General features: G+C 43.5%; 1 protein-coding gene across 6 annotated transcripts in view; it reads right to left on the reverse strand.

Moving 5' to 3' along the window:
- Window positions 1–19,435, reverse strand: part of LOC136867386 (monocarboxylate transporter 13) — a 258,356-nt gene that overhangs the window by 197,054 nt on the left and 41,867 nt on the right. For 2 of the 6 annotated variants that reach the window (XM_067144567.2, XM_067144564.2), the window contains exon 1: window positions 8,699–8,756. The exons of 3 other annotated variants lie outside the window; for them this stretch is intronic. The gene's annotated coding sequence lies outside the window, so the exon portion shown is untranslated. Of the gene's footprint in view, window positions 1–8,698; window positions 8,781–19,435 lie in introns of those variants that run through there. One more of the 6 variants, XM_067144569.2, reaches the window with a different exon arrangement.

Consider the following 19,435-nt stretch of genomic DNA (forward strand, 5'->3'; position numbering starts at 1 on the left):
ATTTCACTTCATTCTCTAAGCCTACTACACGTTCTGTCGTCGTGCAAACATCTCAAGAACAGATGCAAGATGAGGTAGAAGAAGAATTCAACGCTTCTTTTCTATCAAAACAAGTTATGTACCTGCAAACGCTACTGCAGAAGCACATATAACATCAAATCCAGTCCCTACACATCAATTGTCTGCATATTAGCTTAAAGTTCACAACAACCCTCTATTACCCCATGTAGACGTAAGATACTGCAAATACCCCAACGTTTTCGTAAAACGTTTGCAACTGCTAAGAGCATATCAAGATGCTGGTTACACCAAGTATAAAACATATATTTTTGAAATAGAGCAAGAATTACGTCGTGTGGGTATTATCGAGTAATAGTTCTTCAAGGTAAAGACCTTACCTGTAAGCTCTCCATCTCTCAACAGTACAACAGCCTAAACACATTCCCACATTCCCAGCCCTCACCCTGACCTAAGTCATCCTTCAGTAGCATATAGTGGATCGAGTAGTTATACTGGTACAGACTATTTTCCAAAAATCTCCCTTCCTTAGGGTGTTAACTCCGCCTCAAGATGTACAGCCGTTCTCAAGGCCGGATAAGTGAGAAGGAGTACCGTAAATACTACAAATATGTAAGCCCTTTATCCCTTTATCCCTTTTGCCCTTTTCTTATTAGCCCTTTAGCCCATTGGACCTTTAGCCCTTCAGACAATTAGCCCTTTAGCCCATTAGCCCTTTAGCTCTTTTGCCCTTTGGCCCTTTGGCCCTTTTGGACCATTAGCCCTTTAGCTCATTAGCCCTTTTGGTCTTTCACTCATTAGCCCTTTAGCCAATTATCCCCTTCTCCCTAGGAGGAGGAGAGTGCGGTGAGGGGAAGGAACAGGAGTCCTTTCGTCCTTTCGCCCTTCTGATAAGACGTGCTCCCTGGGTTCTATTCCCTATCATGTGTGTAGAACGATTTTACCGGTTCAATACTTTGCAATCCTACACTGAATGAACCTTATCACTTCCAACAGATTACAAAGTTACGTTATAACAACATTCTATATTTATCTAAATCTCATCATTCTCATTATGCTTTTAGCTTTAAGCGACTAGTGCAGCTCTCCCCAAGTTTGCACCATAAAGCTCATGTATCACCACTACCTCCTGTGTTAGATTAAAATTATAAAGGGCACCTGGTTAGAAGGATGAGCGATAGCCCAGCTCCTTAAAGTTAGTCTAATATAACCAATGTACAGCGGCTATCTTGCCTAGTAGCCCCTGCCTCAGTTCCCAAAATAATAGGTGATAAAACTAATAGGTTATAAGTTACAAGTTCTGAGCCCCCCTAAGGTAGCTCTCTAGAATTCGGTCCATGAGAACACAGTATAGCAGCCAACTTGAACAGTTGACCTTGCCTCAGTTCCCGAAAGTTAGGCTAGTAAAACGAATAAATCATAAGTTACAAGTTGTGAGCCCTTGAGGCAGCCCACTAGTTAAGTCTAAACGAATACAGTATATCAGCTATCTTCTATAGTAGCCCTTGCCTTAGTTCTCGAATGTCAGGCCGATCAAACTAATTGGTCATAAGTAATAAGTTTTGAGCCCCTGAGGCGACCCTCTAGTTAAGGTCTATACGAATAGAGTATAGTAGCTATCTTGCATAGCAGCCCTTGCCTTAGTTCTCGAATGTCAGTCCGATCAAAATAATAGGTAATAAGTTTTGAGCCCCTGAGGCGTCCCTCTACGAATAGAGTATAGTAGCTATCTTGCATAGTAGCCCTTGCCTCATTTCTTGAATTTCATTCTGATAAAACTATTAGGCTATAAGTTACAAGTTGTGAGCCCCTGAGGCGGCCCTCTAGTTAAGGTCTATACTAATACAGTATAGCAGTCATCTTGCATGGTAGCCCTTGCCTCAGTTCTCGAATGTCAGGCTGATCAAAGTATAGGTCATAAGTTACAAGTTGTGTGCCGCTGAGGAAGCTCTGTAGAGTTAGGCCTATAAGAACAATGTATCGCTATTAGCTCCTGTTCCATCTCCTTAAAGTTAGTCTCATATAACCAATGTATGGCAACCATCTTGCCTCGGGGTCGTTAGCAGTAGGAAGTTGTACGCAGCCGCCATCTTTCGCAATCGCACCTAGGCCGTCTCCTTAAATCCTATGTCTCTCCTGAGTCAGCTTTCTTCATAAGAGCGTGTGTATGACCGCCATCTTGAGCAGTAACCCCTAGACCAGGTTTCTTCATTAGAGCCTAATAATAACGAAGTTTTGTAACCATGTATGTACATAAAACAACTTTGATACACAGATATGGAACATAATAAGGTCAAGTCACTAATAAGTAAGGGCGACAATAATTACAATTTTAGTATTATGTTTCGTTTTTATATTCAGTTTTGTTCCTTTGTTCTTTAAGTATTGTATATTTTCTAATTAGTAGATTCAGTTCATTGATATGTAAGCTGCACTGTATTCTTCTAATGAGGTTGTTTGTTGTTTGTCTGACCTGTTTTTTGGCCTTTTGTTTTTGTTAGTTAGTTTGTTTTGGCTACTAACGTACAGTAGAGCTGGAAGAGGGTGAGATAGGCCTGACCTATCTCAAGCTAAAGTGTTGTTTCGGTACGTCTGCACGTTTAGAGTAGAGTAAGGTAGTGAATAGTGTTAGGTTGGAGGAAGTAAGTTGTCAATGAGACAGCGAAAGATGAGCCGAGTTATGGAATCCATTAGAGCCCTGTATAGCCGCCATCTTGCTCAATCGCCCTAAGCCGTCATCTTAAGTCCTAAGTCTCCCCTTGGTCAGCTTTCTCCATAAGAGTCTATGTATAACAACCATCTTTCCTCGGGGGCCCCAGCACTAGGAAGCTGTACGCAGTCGCCATCTCTTGCAATCGCCCCTAGGCCGTCTCCTTTAATCCTATGACTCTCCTGAGCCAGCATTCTCCATAAGAGTGTATGCATAACTACCATCTTGCGCAGTAGCCCCTGGGCCAGGTTTCTCCATAAGAGCCCGTGTATAGCCACAATCTTGAGCAAACGCCCTTGGCTGTCATCTTAAGTCCTAAGTCTCTACTGGGTCAGCGTTTTTCCATAAGAGCTTATGTATAGCCACCATCTTGCGCAGTAGCCCCTGGACCAGCTTTCTCTATAAGAGCCCGTGTATAGCCGCCATCTTGCGCAATCACCCCTAGGATGTCAACTTAAGTCCTAAGTCTCTCCTGGGTCAGCTTTCTCCATAAGAGCCTATGTACAGCCGCTATCTTGCGCAGTAGCTTCTTGGCCGGCTTTCTCCATATGAGCCTATGTATTGCCGCTATCTTGCGCAGTAGCCCCTTGGCCGGCTTTCTCCATAAGAGCCCGTGTATAGCCGCCATCTTGCGCAATCGCCGCTAGGCCGTCACCTTAAATCCTATGTCACCCCTAGGCCAGGTTTCTGCATAAGAGCCTATGTATCGCCGCCATCTTGTTCCAAGTTGAACTCCAAAGTCTTGAGAGGTTAACGCGTGGTCAGCGTAACGTTAGACCTGCAGTTAGCACGGGTATCGAAGGTTGAGGTTAGGCATGCTCTCTTATGCAAAATCCACGTCGGGAAGGGCATCTCACCGTAAACGTAAGGTTAGGTCACTCCAATATGGCGGCTATGAGGTTAGGTTTGCTCTCATGTGCGTAAAAAGTAAGGTTAAGCTCCTCCAAGATAGCGTCTGGAAGATTATAAGCATGCAATCTTAGTCAGCATAGTCAATGCGGTGAAGGCGTCGTCCACGTGCCGGAGGAGGAGGTCGCGACTGAACCATCCAATATCAGCTACTTAGGTTGATATAAATAACAAACTTTTTCTAGCCAATACCAGAAGATATAGTGTACTGTAAACACTATTTGTCACCAGCGAAGAATATATGGGCAACTTTATCAGTAACATATTTCAGGGACGAACAGTTGGAAGATAAACTTGCACTACGTCACTTTCTCACTCAAACATAATTAGTCATCGCCCTTAATATCCCATGTAAAATATATGGCACTCTATAGGTATGTTTCAAACTTCAGATAAATAGATAGAAATGTAACAACCGTTAGTGAAAACAAGTTGATAGTGATAAAACAAAACACATTCAGTGTTTGGCAGTCACAGCGAACAGACGTACGTGCTTCCCGGTGTGTTACTCTCCTAGCCAGGCATCTGTACTTGATAGTACTTTTAAGTACGCAATACGAGCATTGTCAGGAAGCACTTCTTAGTGCTAGCTCTTTTCCAGGTTTTTCATTTCAGGAAACTACAGGAATGGCGGAACTGCGAGATGACCTACCAGATGGCTACCGACGCCTTCGGGAACATCCTGAACTGGGCGATAATCGTTCGCATCATGGAACAAGATCGTCCGCTATGAGAGGAGCTTTCCTGCTTACTTTAGGTCAGCCGATTACCAGGATGGAGAAGCTACCCTGCCGGCACCGGCAGCCAGGAGGCAGCCAGCTAGACGTCACAGGGGACGTCTACAGTCGAGACGCAGAGAGCCAGGAGGTAGAGGAACAAGCAGATGGGAACGGACCCACGTTTCGTGGCTCCCCCAAAGCCGTGGTCCGAGGACGACGGCGGCGCTCCCGAGCGCCGCGACGGATCAACCCAAGTCGACTTGCTGTACCCCGCGAAGTACACGCAGACCGACAAGGCCGCCAACCAGGAACGTCGACCACCTGCCTGGGCCACTCAGAGAAGGCCCACCACCCGGGCGCAGACCAGGAAGGCGACCCGGACGGCGGAATGTGACACGGAGACGGACGCCCTCGGGCGTTCAGAGGCTGCCACGCAGACTTAGTCTGCTAGCGCCTCGTTCACGATGCAAACATCGATGTGTGCCTCTCAGGATATGGAATGCAACAAGATTCCAGCAACGACCGACGCCGCTACCGCCAACCAGGAGGAGGAAGAATCCGGCGCTGCAGCAGGACCACCCGCTACCCAAGAGTCACCCGGCAGGAAGGAGGGCCGCCAGGACGAGGCCTGCTCCCCAGCCGGACATAGACTGTCGCCAGGAAGCAGACGCCACCCTCGGACAAGAAAGACAGCGGCCGACTGAGGAGTCAAGCAGGAGAGGACCTCAGTGGGTTGCCGCGATCAGGTGAGATCGAAACGTCCCCCTCAGCAGCTCTTGCAGTTTTTCCACTGTTTGAAGTGGGGCCACCGGCAGGAGAGGTGTGGGCTCTAAGTGAGGTGCAACCGTTGTGGGAGTGATCACCACTACATGGCCTGCACAGCTCTTAAAGAGGCGCCGGCGTGCGCCAACTGCGTGGGTGGCCACCCGGCCTCTCATCGCAGTTGCCCTGTTTACCGGGTCATGGCGCGGGCAGAGAGGAAGGAGGCCCGGTGTCATGACACACCCCCATCCAGGAAGCCCCCGCCCAGGTGGGCTTGGCCTCATTCTCCGGGATCGGAAACTGGGTACGAGGGACACCAAGGAGGTGGCGTTGTGCGACGGGCCCTAGTGGTACTTGACGCATGGCTCCGCAACCGGCAACGTCCGCGCTAGTCACGGCAGTCCCCAGACGGACTGATCCCCTGATAACTGGAATGGCGAGATTATGGTTCATGGCTAGTGCATGATACCTTTTTTTCAATTAACACAAACACCTGGACCTATCCAGAAACTACATCTTTGCATGTGCTATCACAATGTGTCTGGTTTTACATGTAGGCTCTTTCTTTTTCCGCCTATGTGGTTTTTACGTCTTAGGCCTAACACTTCCTTATCAACACAAACCTTGTCTGGTAACGCGTCTGACATGCAAACAGGCAGGTACTCCTGTAGTACCACTCCCACTCTCCCCTGCTATCTCTTTTCTTCTTAGAAATAATAGCATGTCGGAAGCAATGCAGATTGAGTCGACTGCCACGCAGGGGGGTTGTGTTTCAGCCCCCTACCATTACCCAGGACGTAGCCACAATTCTCAACGGTGCCGGGAGGTCCCGCTACCATAGGAGTAATTCTAGCCCGTTAACTCAATTAGGGCCTTGAGTGCTAGTGCTTAACAATTTTCCAGCTAGGGACTGAATTATTGTTAGAGTTTGTGGACTGTTTACAAGAGAATATCCGTAGGACTTGGATATCGAAGACCTAAGGTGTCATAATTTCCTATTTTCCTGAACAGTGGAATTTTGCTCTCCGTGAGCCCGTCATAAATTGCTCGGGACATCTGAAACGCCCGGTATTTACGTGCCAGCATGACCTCTTCGCTGCTACCTACCACACTGTTTCTTGCATTTTCACCCTGGCCTTTCCTGCTAAGAGTCAAGGGAATTCCGATGTTGTGGTTTTCCAGCCAAAATAAACACGTAATTTCCGTCTTCCTATCTACTAAGTTCCCTCTTTTCCACTATGTTGGCGAGTTTAGTTTTCTAGAGAATAGAATTGAGCAAAGCAAAGCAAATTCACCTCCGTACAGACCATGAAGGCCCTTGGAGGAGTGGAAGGTAAAGGCTTCCACCATTGTTAACCTCGGCACGTGATGGGGTAGAGGGGTTAGCACTACGCCCGGCCGTCTTTGTCTCCAGGAATTAACCTGGTACTCATTTTGGTGTAGGCTGAGTGAACCTCATGGCCATACGCAACTCCGGAAGTGGAAATCTCGTTTCTTAAATTTTACGACTACCTGACGGGGATTCGAACCCACGTCCTTCCAGGCGAACCGATCACGCCTTTACCGCCTCGGCCAGGCAGCCCCTAGAATAGAATTGAACAGATTATATTTTATTCACCAGGCGAGTTGGCCGTGCGGTTAGGGGCGCGCAGCTGTGAACTTGTATCCGATAGATAGTGGATTCGAACCCCACTGTCTGGAGCCCTGAAGATGGTTTTCCGTGTTTTTCCATGTTTACACGAGGCAAATGCTGGGGCTGTACCTTAATTAAGGCCAGGGCCGTTTCCTTCCCACTCCTAGTGCTTTCCTATCCCATCGTCGCTACAAGACCTATCTGTGTCGATGCGACGTAAAGCAAATTCTAGAAAGAAGAATTTTTATTCAGTAATATGTTACAGTGTATCTTGTAAAAAATTAAAATCACAATGTAAGTTATTCTTTCCTTTTTTACAAAAATTCTTTTCTAGCTACTTGACCACCTTCCACCCTGTATCTTCTAAGTGCCTTCATAACTAGTGACTTTTTCTTTGCACATTCTGTAGTATACTATCCACATTTTATCTGCCGCTTGCCTAGATTTTGCCTCATACATTTTCCTGCCATTCCTAATAAATTTTATATCCTGGTTTAGATCTTCTTCAACTCTATTCCCTTCTATCAATTTTACAATACCTATTTTCCAAATCTCAAAATCCTCTCCATTGAAGTACTCTCTCAATTCATTCCCTAAATCATTTCTCCAACGATACTTAGGTATTTTCCTCTCCTTTACGCTATCGTAAACGATCTCCTGTAGTCTTATATCTTGAACCATTAATTTTATAAATACTGGCATATGGTTTGCCTCCACCCAATCCCAAATGCGTTTCTCTTTGATAACTTGCAGACTATCCCTACAGCATACAACTAGGTCAATTGGTCAATTGTACTGCCCCCATTTTCTACTACATAGGTTAGTTTTCCACTCTCATCTCCGACCCACCACCCATTGAATATATAAAGCCCCTCTAAAAAAAGCAAAGCAAAGTCACCTCCGTACAGGTCATGAAGGCCCTTGGAGAAGTGGAAGGTAAAGGCTTCCACCATTGTTAACCTCGGCACGTGATGGGGTAGAGTTGTTAGCTGTACGCCTGGCCACCTTTGCCCCCAGGAATTAACCTGGTACTCATTTTTGGTGTAGGCTGATTGAACCTCAGGGCCATATGCACCTTCGGAAGTGGAAATCTCGTTTCTTAAATGTTACGACTTCCTGACGGGGTTTCGAACGCACGTCCTTCCGGGCCAACCGAGCACGCCTTTACCGCCTCGGCCAGGCAGCTCCTGTAACGCTCCTCTACCGCGCATAATTCTAATAGTTTTTCTCCATTTTGTTACATTTCTTATCCTGGCTATTTCTATTAACTACTAGTACCTCGTCCTCATGTTGACTGTAAACTGGCTTCTTGTCCCCTATCCTCGCGTTAAGATCCCCCATAATAATAATGCTTGCCTGATCATACGTACTTCTCATTCGTCTAATTCCTGTCGCTAAATTTTCAAAAATTCATTCTGCGAAAATGGGGAGCTCAAAGGTGGATTATATATAAAAGCTACACATATTTCATTCCTCCAATTGACCCTATCTAATATTCTTATCCAGATTAATTCCTTAAACTCAGATTCTAAGAGCTGTATCCCATCTTTTAAGTTGTTTTTGATTACCACCGAAATTGCACCCGATATCTTTCCTCTACTGGATCTCTTTGAACCATATTGACTCCATACAATACATCCTTCTATCTTTCTTTCTTGTAATCAGCCCAAGATTTTACAAGCCCAAGGATGTCCATTTTTCCAGTAGCTCTTTAAAGTCTTCATTACCTATTTTGTTCCATATTCCTTCAATATTAACACATGTTACCTTTAACTCTAGTTATTTTTTGCTTCTATGTTCTAAACTCCCTGACACTTCTAGTCATTCTAGATATTTCCACTTCCATTATACTCCCCTCCGGAGAGCAAATAACGTCCTTCTCAGATAGCTCTTCTATCTGAACCCATCCCCTTCTTCTGTAAAAAATATTTTTTTAGGCTCACTGACCTACGCCTGGAAGTATCCTCAGCTCCTCCACGCGGCGCCGCTGTTGACAACCGGCTCGCCTCGTCGTTCCTCCCACTGTTATTTAACCACAGTCTAATATACACAGTCGCGAAGCTACTTAGTAATGAAATGGCATCCTGTTGTCAGGCGGAACAACACTAGCGCTCGTAGCGGCCAGCAAGCTCTAACTGTTCGGAACAGATCTCTACCCAACAGCTGAATGCACTTTCCCACGTAAATTATAAACTGTAACCACCTCGACAAATATATTAATCGTGCATTTTAATAAAATACGTTGATACACTAGACTACCGCGTGGTAATAATACCGAAGGAAAACAACAATAGTTTATTTTCGAAGGAGCAGCTGATCATACCACTGTAGTTAAGGTCTTAGCCATTTTCGAAATCCTATTATTGAACTGAATTTGGTAATTTCACATAAATCATAAAAATAGTAGTGAACTATAAAACAATTCAAACAATATTCAAACATCTCAGGAACCTAAATGGCTGGATTTTGAGCTTTTTTGTTTTATGACACTGAAAACTTTCATTGCAAAATATCACAAGATAATCTAATCTTAGTTTCACAAATAATTTCAACACTAATGACTTAGTACCTTCTCGGCATTAATGTGGAAAATCAAGTATTAACATTAGGGAATTAATAGTTTACTACATAGAAGTTAGTGAGCATACAGTCCATGTTCTCTCGGCTCCTCTGACAAACGTGCAAGTGGCTGGGCGGCTTATCAGCTTACATTTCGGAGATAGTGGGTTCGAACTCCACTGTCGCCAGCCCTGAAGATGGGTTTCCGTGGTTTCCCATTGTCAAAACAGTCTGTACCTTAATTAAGGCCATGGTTTCTTCCTTCTCGCTCCAAGCCCTTTCCTATCCCACTGTTGCCATAAGACCTATCTGAGGCGGTGCTACGTATGACTGTGTGTTGTGCTCCTTTGAGACGGGCTTTCGGTTCGAAGAAATCTGCGGAGATTCCATACTAATTTCTTTTTCTTTGCTGACATAAACTGGCTGTCTGCAAAATGATTGGCACATAACGTGATGTTATTGTACAAATAGTTCACATTTTTCTTCAATAAATCATCCCCCCTACCATTTACAAGCAATTTTCTTGCCTTTCTTCCTTTCTTAATCCGTTTACCCTCCAGGGTCGGTTTTTCCTTCGGATTGAGTGAGGGATCCCACCTGTACCGCCTCTAGGGCAGTGTCCTGGAGCGTGAGACTTTGGTTCGGGGGATACAACTGGGGAGGAGGGCCAGTAGCTCGCTCAGGCTGCCTCACTAGCTATGCTGAAGAGGGGCCTTGTGGGGGATGGAAAGATTGGGATAGACAAGGGAGATGGAAGGAAGCGACCGTGGCCTTAACTTACGTACCATCCCGGCATTTGTCTGGACAAGTGGGAAACCACGGAAAACGACTTCGAAGATGGTTGAGGTGGGAATCGAACTCCCTTCTACTCAGTTAACCTCTCGAGGATGAATGGACCCCGTTCCAGCCCTCGTACCACTTTTTCAAATTTCGTGGTAGAGCCGGGAATCAAACCCGTGCCTCCGGGTGGTGGTAGCTAATTACACTAACCACTACACAGAGGCGACAAGCAATTTTCTACACATTGAAAATCAAAACACCGCTACGTGTTAGAGGTTACGGTTGTGTTAAAACATTATTTAGGTTCATATAATAGGATGGATTTCACTATGAGTTATATTCCTGAATCAGTGATGAACGAAATGCCTACTTATCTTGTTCTCTTATCCGAAAATGTAAACTGTAATTAAGGCTTTAATGTTCAGGATCTTTAGAAAGCCTAAAGAATGATAGCTCCGGTGTCATACATACCATGTCAATTTAATAGTAAACCGATCATCTATAATGTAATTACCTCACGCTTACCTCGCAAAACGTATACAACTTACACATCCCAGAAGACCGGCAGCTTGCTGGCCACGTGGAGCGCTGCAGTCGCATGGATGAAAAAAATAAGCCGAGCTTCGCGACTGTCTATATTAGACTGTGATTTAACTCCATTGGAAGATCTGACGTAGACCGCTGAATCACATGCCCAGGGTTATCAACACCAGCAGCGCACGTAGACCCTGGAATCTCTTGTGTCATCACTCCTACACCATGCACTTCCTCTGATGACCGAAACTGCTTACTTCGTTCTTTGAACATATCACCCAGATCACTGACCGTCCACGTTCTCGGCCAGATATCTCCTATCACATGCAAGGGGTTTCCTCTTGTCAATGCCCTTAGATTGGATTTTCTTGCTTGTCGTAAATGGAATTGTAGAACTCTTTGCTCTTGGAGACTTTTTCTGTCCATATCCCTTTTTATCCAAACCCTGCTACCCTTCAAGTTCCTCGCACTATTCAAACTTCGGCTTGCCATTAATAAAAGCAAAGTCATCTCCGTACAGGCCATGAAGGCCCTTGGAGGTTTGAAAGGTAAAGGCTTCACTATTCGTAACCTCGGCACGTGATGGGGTAGAGTGATTAGCTCTACGCCCGGTCGCCTTTGTCCCCAGGAATTAACCTGGTACTCATTTTTTGTGTAGGCTGAGTGAATCTCGGGGTCATATGCACCTCCGGAAGTGGATTGCCATTAATAAGGAAACAAACTTAATTCTAACAGGTATTCTTCCCCTATTCTTTCCCATCCTATATAAATCATCTATCTCCCTTTCAGTAAAATCAATGCCTAATTTCTCTCTCATTAGCTTAAAGACTGAGTTCATCAATTCCGTCGTAGATTCTCCTTCCGTTTCCTCCAGTTAGTAAATACTAATATTTCTTCTCTTCTCCTCCTCCGTTCTACTAATATATCACCATTGAAGTACCTGAACTTGTTCTTCTAGCGCCTTTATCCTCTGATTTAATATAGCTCTTTCTTCCTTGTCTTCTCTTAACTTCGCCTTTATTTCTGTTAGATCTTTGGTTATGCTGTCCTTCATATCGTTGATTTGTTGGAACTGTGCCTCTAACATTTCTTTGGTCTGGTCAGCCTGAGAAGCATCGCGGGCAACTTCCTTGATTTTCTCCATGTCCTCCCATGCCAATGGGCCTGGGTTCATCTCGACGCCTCCAATGACTAATAGAGTAGCTACTATAGCTACCGCCATCAACAGTTCTGTCAGTCCTTTTTCTTTATTAACTCCTAATTTGCACTCCGTCTTGATCCACTTGACCCGGCTGTGCCATCGCCCTATACTGCTGCACTGTTACGCCCATACTGCTTTCCCTGCACTTCCGGATCGTTACCACGCACGTCTGCTCATTAGCTCAGCTCAACAAAGACTCAAAATCACAATGTACATATACAGATTATTATTGATTATCCAGTAAATCATGGAGCCCTATTTCACAAAAGTACATTAGGGCTGTTTCACTCAGCCTACACCAAAAATGAGTACCAGGTTAATTCCTGGGGGCAAAGGCGGCCGGGCGTAGAGCTAACCATTCTACCCCATCACGTGCCGAGGTTAACAATGGTGGAAGCCTTTACCTTCCACTCCTCCAAGGGCCTTCATGGCCTGTACGGAGGTGACTTTGCTTTGCGTACATTAGGGCTGTAGTTTATAATCACAAAATATTTCAAAACGAAAGATTCAGAGTTCAATTTGTTAAAGATGTGCTGAATGAATATTAAGAATCGCTTATAACAACAAGGCTTCTTGAAAATATCATGTAGCTGCAGTCGCTTAAGTGCGGCCAGTATCCAGTAATCGGGAGATAGTGGGTTCGAGCCCCACTGTCGGCAGCCCTGAAATGGTTTTCCGTGGTTTCCCATTTTCACACCAGGCAAATGCCGGGGCTGTACCTTAATTAAGGCCACGGCCGCTTCCTTCCACTCCCTAGGCCTTTCCTATCCCATCGTCGCCATAAGACCTATCTGTATCGATGCGACGTAAAGCAAATAGAAAAAAAAAAGAAAATATCATGCAATGGTTAAGAAAATACAAGATCAAACTGCTCAGGTGACACTCAAATACAAGTATCTTCATTCCAAAAGTAGATGGATCCACTGTATGAGGAGAACCACTAAAGCATAAATATCCATCTGTAATTTGGATTTTAAATTGCTCAAGGTAAGATTGAAATTTTCCATGTCCCGATAGAAATTGCGTTAATGCAAAGATAGGCACTAATACTTTACTCTAAAGTCGATCTTTAACTTCGGGGAGGAATAGTTATCTTGAAACAGATCCTTTCAAGCTAGAAATCCAGCCATTGTTCCATTGATGTATAATATATTTCTTGATTTGTCGCTTAACATAGCATATTGGAGGTTCATCATATGTAATTCCGATGTTTGATGTGGCGGCTAACTTTGCTAAAGAATGTGTTTTTTTCATTTCTATGAAATCATGTATGACCACGAATCCAAGACATGCAGATGTGAGGACATTCTTCAGCTTCTGTTCTTGTACAAGCGGCTATCGGATTCATATTGTACTTGTTGTTTTGTTTGTTGGGTTTTTTTGCTAATGGTTTTACGTCACACCGACACAGATAGGTCTTATGGCGACGATGGGTAGGAAAGGCCTAGGAGTTGGAAGGAAGCGGCCGTGGCCTTAATTAAGGTACAGCCCCAGCATTTGCCTGGGGTGAAAATGGAAAACCATTTTCAGGGCTACCGACACTGGGATTCGAACCCACTATCTCCCGGATGCAACCTCAGAGCCACGCGCTCCTGACGGCAGGGGTACTTGTTGTTAATGGAGCTCAATGCTGCTTGCGAATCACTGAGTATCTTCACATTCTTGTTGTTAGTTTTATACCCACCGGGCGAGTTGGCCATACGGTTAGGGGCGTGCGGCTGTGAGCTTGCATCTGGGAGATAGTGGATTCGAACCCCACTGTCGGTAGCCCTGAAGAGGGTTTTCCTAGGTTTCCCATTTTCACACCAGGAAAATGCTGGGGCTGTACCTTAATGAAGGCCACGGCCGCTTCCTTGCAACTCCTTGGCCTTTCCTATCCCATCGTCGCCATAAGACCTATCTCTGTCGGTGCGACGTAAAGCAAATAGAAAAGAAAAAAAGTTTTACACCACAGCCCTCCATTTCTTACGACGCAGAGTTCTGGCTGAACAACTGAGTCAGCTATTTGGAAACCTATACTGAGCTGAAAAAATGTCAACACCATCCTGGTAGACTACATAGGCACATCCACCTTTGTGAATTCCATCAGTATCAAGTATGCGCGAGCCGTCTGTATAGATGATACAATCATGAATATGTGAGCAATTGTTGCAAAGAAGTTTCTTGAAATAGCTAAGATGGCCAGACTGCAGAAAAATGACACTTTCTCTCAACAACAGTGCCTAAAACTGGTAGAGGTTATACATTGTTTTTCTTACACAGACTCAATTCAGCTATACCGATTTCAGTTAGAAATAATGGCTCAGTTACCTCAATTGCCAATAACAGTATGTAATGTCGATGTAGGCCTACAACAAACTCATTAATTTCGAAGTATTCCTGCACTGAGTAAAACGGATACATGACTAATCACTTCTTAAGCTTTTTTCTGAATATATTAGATGGCAGTTCATTCAGATCTGATGGCAGTTTATTAAACATCTTCAAATGAGCAACGAAATGGCTGCAACCCGTCTTTTGTAGCTTCTGACGAGGTATATCGACTTGGTTAACTGACCTGGAATTATATTAAAGGTAAGAACGTCACTTCTGAGCCTGATATTGTCTGTTTCTGCATATAATTTAAGAAGTGCATTATTAAACGTATGTCTTCACTGTACTGGGAGGAACACCTCAACGCCGCGTATTCTAAATTAGCGCCTAAATTAACTCCTCTATCAATCAAAAGTGGAACTAATAACACCACAAATTGGAACTTTAACCAGAAGATGTCACCACAGAAATATTATGTAATTTTGTTATTGTGCAGTTTCCTAAACTGAGTGGATTTCTCCTTGTTTTGTTTGTCATTCATCAAGAAGTTTGGACATTCTTCCATAGATGACACTGCCAAAACACTATAATCATGCACCCTGGTGTAAAGTGTAAGAACTTATAATTCAAAGAAGTTTTGTATTTCTAGGTTTTTATAACTGATTGATGTTCATTATTTTTGGGTTGGCAATATTTCCTTTTTCTTTCCGCCAGTTTTGAATCTAGCCAATCACTAATTTCTGTAATTAATTTTCAACCTGTCACAGGCTTCATGTTCGATTCTAAGTGTTACTTTTGAACTCAACCAATAAAATTGAGAGGGTGTGGCTGGTTTAGTCTTGAATGATCTCGAACCTTCCCTGAGGGTTTATAAACTCCGGCTTTTCACGTTTCTTGGCCAGTTGATCGTCGTCTATCTGAGTGTGTGTGCTTAAGCAGGAGGTGGGCGGCCTCTTTCGTCGGCAGCCAGAACATCTACAAGGTAATGGCCACATAACTTTATTCTTCCTGCTACCTCCGCAGTTTAATCCGAGGGAAAGGTCCGAATCTTTAACTGTGTAACCTACTTTTCTAAAATGTAAATCATCTTTCGGCTAATGTAAAAATTTCATAAAATATTTAACTGTAAATCGGGGATAGAGAGTGAATTACCCTCTCGAACACCCCTTCATCTTGGTTTGAGTTGACTACGTTTTGTAACCTTTTTTCTCTTCTGTAAGGTGTTAAAGTAATTTCTATACGAGTCACCTCAGTAGTTTGGGAATAGCCCCTGTTCCATCGGCCTAGAGCCCTTTAGGTTTTAAGTGTTCATATCTAGGAGTGCAAGTATACGCCTCCATTCATTTTGTGTTCGGGACATTAATTTAACCTGTTATTCTTATTCCACGAAGGCCCAGTAGGTTGGGTATTTAATACTCCTGTAAAAATAAGTTCCATTTGTAAATGGTGGTTTGAGAGACCAGATCTTGATGTAATGTTGTCTTGAGTAGGCAGTAAGGAACCGAGAGCCTGTTAGCTCTTTTTCAAGTTTTGTAATTGTAAAGAGTGCCTCTGGAAGGCTAAATATTGTAATTTTAGGAGCAAGTGCTCTTTGAATTAGGGGATTTTTGCCCTTGACTAAATTTGTGCTCTTTTGTAAGTTTGAGCTGGGAGCTCAGGAATTGTAAAGCGAGGGGCTTGAAGCCCAGGATTTTTAAAGTCCTCTAATCTTGTATTTTCCTAGTCTTGTTTCAAGATTGCTTTTGTACCTGATATGTCGTTTAATGTTCACCAAGTGAAAACAGTTAAATTGTTGCTTTCTGGAAAAATATAACCTTTAGTTTAAGTTTTAAATTAATTTTGATATTGTAGATAGACCCATTCACCCCGGCACTTTCTTTAACCTCTTTCTGCTCCACGGGTATCCCCGTAACATTCACAATAGTCATGACATGAGTTCATAACAGCTTACGGGACCGTAACACTAAACTTTTCAAAAAAATAAAACGGGCCATAAGAGATTTTGTTACAAAACGTAAAGCCCTTTCCTGGACAAGTAAATTTTCAGAAAAATGACTGGAATGTACCCTCAGTAGAATTTGGTATTGAATAATACTGTGAAAGAATGCAAGGCAGGCATTTATGAGATACTGACTAGGATATTTATCTCTGATAGCTCTCAAGAGATGCGCTACACTTGAAAAAAAGTCTCTGTGAGCATTCCAGTTCAAGTTTGGATCTAAAGATATTCTCAATAACTTCACATTTTGATTATCATGATTTAATTAATTGTTATTAATTAAATATAATTGACAGTCTTTTTATCATTTACTTGAGCTTCTTAGCAGAGAACCATTCATCTGCCATAGCTTACATAACTTAGTACTGCACCCATAATTTTGAGCCTGTTGGCAAACTAAATTTATTTGAAACCAAAACGGAGACATTCATATATGGCATCTAAATGGTAAAAATTATGGTATATCCATGAGGACACTGTAGGTGATCAAAGAATTATATGAAGCCCACGTTTCTTTTCTAGAAGAAAGTGTTATCTCTGCTAAGTAAGCAACGAACACCCGGTGGATTGCATCAGAATAGAGGTAGGGGGAATCTACACAGTAGAAGCGGAAAATTCCACTGTGCGTGAGAGACAGAAAACAACTTAATTACTACCCAAAACCCCTTCATCTGTGTTGGACTCGTCTATACAAGTGACTGGCGAATGCCTCTCGTCCTATCAGAATTCACCATTCAAATATTTTGAAAGTCGATCTCTGCAAATAATTAAGATGTATTTCATAATATCAGGGTACTTGTATTTACCAAGTATTTTTAGGACCAAGCAATTACATTAATTGTAGTGCAAATAATTAATTACGCACTAAGCTACGAGTTAGTAACAGATGTGTGAAATCGCCACTACAGAGTTGGTTCAGCAGTGCGTAGGAAGAATTAATCCGACCCAAGCCGTCAATATTACATAAAATCTTACGGGAATCGAACCAGGGAGCCTTTCAACCGAAGGCCAGTACGCTGACCGTTCAGCCAACGAGTCGGACTATCTCCTAGACTGAACAGTGACTATATTGTCAATAGTAGCCAAGAGACTCGAACACATTGTACATAATCAAATTACAAACTATCTCAACGACCACGACATACTAGATCCACACTAATCACAGTATATGTACTGCCTTACTAAACGTGACTGACGATGTAAGAGAGGCCATTGATGAGCAAAAGATGACAATACCAGTATTATTGGACTTCAGCAAAGCATTTGATTCTGTTGACCATGAGTTGCTCTTGTCCAAACTTTATCGCCTAGGTTTCTCCTACAGTATTCTGAGATGGATGGGAGCCTATTTAAACGAACGACAACAACGTTTAGTTAACCAAGGTACCATTTCATCGTGGCAATATGTGAAAACAGGTGTCCCACAAAGGTCAACCCTACCTCCTTTACTATTTTCAGTCTGTATCAACGACGTAACTGAACAGCTGACACATCGTAAACGTCACATTCATGCTGACGACGTACAATTGTACATACATGCAAAACCAACAGACGTTCCGACAGCAACCGAGCAAATTAGTATGGATCTAGAGGCCTAAGCAAATGAACTTCCCAGCGTGCACTTATTTTAAACTCGGAAAAATCCCAAACCATAGCAATTGCCCACGCGAGACTTATTTTCAGGAACTACCGCATGTCCATTCCCGGCGTACGACTTCAGAACTAAGCTTTGCCCTTCTGCAAGAGCGTAAAAAAACCTGGGAGTAATCATTAACCAGCACCTCTCGTGGTCGGATCAGACAATATCTGTGAGTAGACGAGTTTTTGCCATGCTGCACACTTTAAACTATTTCAAATTTACTTTCCCGTTCAGTTTAAACAAGAAACTAGTCGAAACCCTCGTTCTTCCAATATTCGAGTCTTGTGTTGTAGTTTACAAATACGCGAAAACCGAACTTCGAGATAAACTACAACCTAAACGGAATTCCTGTGTAAGATTTTTATGTAATTTGAAATTTTTAGATAATGTTACCCAGTCTTACGTCGACCTCGGACGGCTACGCCTCGAAGACGGACGCACGCACTGCATCGAATCCTTATCTTACAATCCCCAACTTACCTGTATGAACGATTTCATAGCCTTTCTAAACACCATGATAAAAACACTGGAGGGCTGAACACAACATTGCTCGCTGTTCCTAAGCATAAATCCTCGACCTACAACAATTCCTTCACTGTTGTGGCAAGGCGTGAATGGAACTTTCTTCGGCAGGAGGTCAGAGGTATATCAAAACACGGAAGATTTAAAAGGTGGTGCTAAGAATATCTCCATGAGACAAGCTCGTATTGCGACAGTGATTCTTCTCTTCCTGGTCTTCTTCTTCTTCGTATTATTATTTTTATATCATTCATCGATACTCTTAGAGCAGTAATAGTACTCAGCTGTGGCCCCCTGCATAGTTATTCTCATTCCAATCCTTATTCTGTAATGTGTTTCGCCCACAGTCATAACATGAAAACTGTAACTTTCATCAGTGTGAGAAATTTCTGGAGTTGGACATTGGAATTGGAATTGGATTCGTCCACGTGTGCACATTTGAGAGTTTTTCAGCTTTACCGTAAATCATGAAAACTGGACAATGTGAGTTTTGCTTCTACATCCCTCAATTGTAAATAGTAGTAGGGTTATCTATATTATTATTATTGTAATAATTATTATTGTAATTATTATTGTAATTATTATTATTTCAATTCATTGTATTTTAATTTCTTCGTAGGTATTACACTGACTGACAGAGCAAATGCAACACCAAGGAGGAGTGGTTCGAAAGGGATGAAAGTTGGGGAAAAAACAGAGTCGGCACGGAAGAATAATTGATGTTTATTTCAAACCGATATGCAGGTTACACAATGCGCACGGCATCGACTCAGTAGGATGTAGGACCACCGCGAGCGGCGATGCACGCAGAAACACGTCGAGGTACAGAGTCAATAAGAGTGCGGATGGTGTCCTGAGGGATGGTTCTCCATTCTCTGTCAACCATTTGCCACAGTTGGTCGTCCGTACGAGGCTGGGGCAGAGTTTGCAAACGGCGTCCAATGAGATCCCACACGTGTTCGATTGGTGAGAGATCCGGAGAGTACGCTGGCCACGGAAGCATCTGTACACCTCGTAGAGCCTGTTGGGAGATGCGAGCAGTGTGTGGGCGGGCATTATCCTGCTGAAACAGAGCATTGGGCAGCCCCTGAAGGTACAGGAGTGCCACCGGCCGCAGCACATGCTGCACGTAGCGGTGGG

The sequence above is a fragment of the Anabrus simplex genome, chromosome 3 (genome assembly GCF_040414725.1).
Source record: "Anabrus simplex isolate iqAnaSimp1 chromosome 3, ASM4041472v1, whole genome shotgun sequence".
NCBI lineage: Eukaryota > Metazoa > Arthropoda > Insecta > Orthoptera > Tettigoniidae > Anabrus > Anabrus simplex.